The sequence below is a fragment of the Atta colombica genome, unplaced genomic scaffold, assembly GCF_001594045.1.
Source record: "Atta colombica isolate Treedump-2 unplaced genomic scaffold, Acol1.0 scaffold163, whole genome shotgun sequence".
In the NCBI taxonomy this organism is placed as follows: Eukaryota; Metazoa; Arthropoda; class Insecta; order Hymenoptera; family Formicidae; genus Atta; species Atta colombica.
Window position 1 is genome coordinate 3,069,955 of NW_017259254.1, and position 2,792 is coordinate 3,072,746.

Below are 2,792 nucleotides of genomic sequence, written 5' to 3' on the forward strand. Positions count from 1 at the left end.
AATCTTTGTAGAACTAGTCCAGGAAGTGTAATATACACAAAAATGGCATTCGGATAGTACAAACTGACGATTACTAAACGTTTCCATTGAGTAGTCGAAATTATATATATTTTTTTTATATATTGAATGAAATAATCCTATAAGAAGATACTGAATGCCATTTTGATAGGATTATATTATAATGTTGTGTGTTTTACCATAGAGTGAGTGAAATAAATTTGAAAAAAGGATATGTTGAATGAAGATAAATTATTATGGGGCTTCTAAAGAGTTTCTTTTTGATGTTTTATTGGATATAATTTTTATTTTTGACGAGTTTCTGAATTTTTCGAATTATATACTAATTTTTATTTGTTAATATGTACTCATATAGTGGGATGTAAATAAATAAAAATTTGATTTAATTAAATTTAGACAAGATGTCTGTTCACTTATAACATCTTGAATATTTTTAAGATAAAATTAAAAATTTTGTAAAATCTCATTCTATTATTACAAATAATAAGAAATGTTTAATTTAATATTCTTTTAAATAAAATTCTTTTGATATTTTTTATGATGATATAACGCGTTAAGACAATTTTCGTGCAATTCTTAGAATGACAATTTTTGAAATTATTCAAACTGGGATTATAAACAATTCTTTTTAGAAGTCCCTTAAAGTGGAAAGTAGTTAGATGGCATGTAATAATGATTCATCAATCATTGAAATCATGCACATCTTATTTAATAACTAATTGTGTATAATGTTGGCTTAGACTTGACAGTAGCCAAGAATAACTCGGCACATGACCTATCTTATGCCATATTAGATACCTAGGTACAAAACATTCTGTTAAACATTGTTGTTTATCCATTGTTATGTAATATTTACATGTAAACATTTAGTTCTGTATATTGTTAAGAGACAAAAATTCATACGATATAGTTTCTATATAGACTTATATTTTTTAACATTGTTAAAATATCCTTTGTAGGTACATTTCTCATTTAAGATATAAACAACATTGATTAAATACACAATGCCAGTGTATGGGTGATTTCAAGAAAACTCTGTGATGCAGATATGTGTAAAGTTAATCAAGCGCATGCGAATAAATAGTTAAATAACTTAAAAATTCGCACGTGATACGTGAAATTATTTTAGTTTTTAAGCAAACTCCCATACCTTAATAATGCCTACAAAGGATGTTTTGAACGTAAGCAATTGACAAGACTCTGTTTTACACGATTGCAAATGAATATAATATAATTAATGGTAAAGCGAGGCTGCGCTGAGATATGTCTGTGCTGCTGTCTTACACTGTGAACATTCTCTGTTGAGGCTGTGTTGTTCATTTGTCTATGAATAGACAAATTTCCAAATTTATCAATATATCGAATATTGTCTGTACAGAGGCAATATCTTTGTATTAAATTTCGTATATATGGCCTTACAAATACATAATGAACGTATAATGTAGATGTAAACAATTATAAAGCATATTGGAATTGTTTTGTAGCACTTATATACTCTCCATTTTGTAATATGTTTGCATAAATATCTGAAGAGTACTGCATTAAAAATGTTCAACACAATAGATATGTAACATCCCATATCTGATAGAATTTTCTTTCTTTGATGTCTTTTTCATATTGTTTAAAATAGAAAACATTTTAATATCATGTATTTATGTGCGTGCATGCGTGCGTGCGTGCGTGCGTGTGTGATATTAAAATTTATATATGTATAAAATTGTAGGTATTATTTGCAGACTTATAAAGTGCATTGGAATGTGTGTGTGTACACACACACACACACACACACACATATTTCTTTATATAAAATTAATATTTTCTTTTATGTATATCAATAGTGATAGCAAATTTTTATGATGACTGTATTTTTACGTAATATTCCTATGAGCCATGGGATGTTACAGTATGTCAAATATTCTGAGGCCTTATTATAATCTTAGTCCATTGGAAATTATGCATTGTACTGAATTTTTCTGAATCTATCGAGAATGCATTAAGCAATTATCTAATAAAGTTCAGAAATGAGGGAGTTTGTTATGAAATAAATCCAATGACTGACTGTAATTAAATAAAATAATACATGGGAGAATGTTCACTGTATGCTTCAGGTGCTATGGGGATGGTATTACATTCTCATGACATGATGTAACGTTAGTTAATACGAAAAACGCATTGGTGTTTCTCAACCAATGAATTATAGCAATTACATATAACAATTCGAAAGACACTTATTAAAATATGTACAAGACAAACATGCAAGAGATATAAGAAAAGCCATCTTTATTCGCACAAGTAAAGTCAACGAAATACGCTTACGGTTAAAAATGTTTCTTTTATATATATATATATATATATATAACTTCATTGAAAATGTATTATTATCTTTAAATCTTAAAACTTAAGCCATAATTTCTTCCTTTAAGATGATGAAAATAGATTAAATTTATTAAATGCATTTTAATTTGAAGAATATATTATAAGCATAAGCGACATTAATAATACTCGCAATAATAACAATAAAAATATATGTAACATACACGGAATTTTTTCTTAAGAAACAGAATTGCAAAGAGAACAGTATCGACTTTCTTTCTCTTTCTTCGAAGAATTACTGTTTCGATTCTTTATCTAAAGAATAAAGGTGACATTGCCTTAATGGATAGCACTTATAATATTTAAGAGTTACTTGGAGCTTGTGTTGAGAAACATCGTATAGGATATATGAACATTATATATATATACATACACACACATATATATATATATATGTGTGT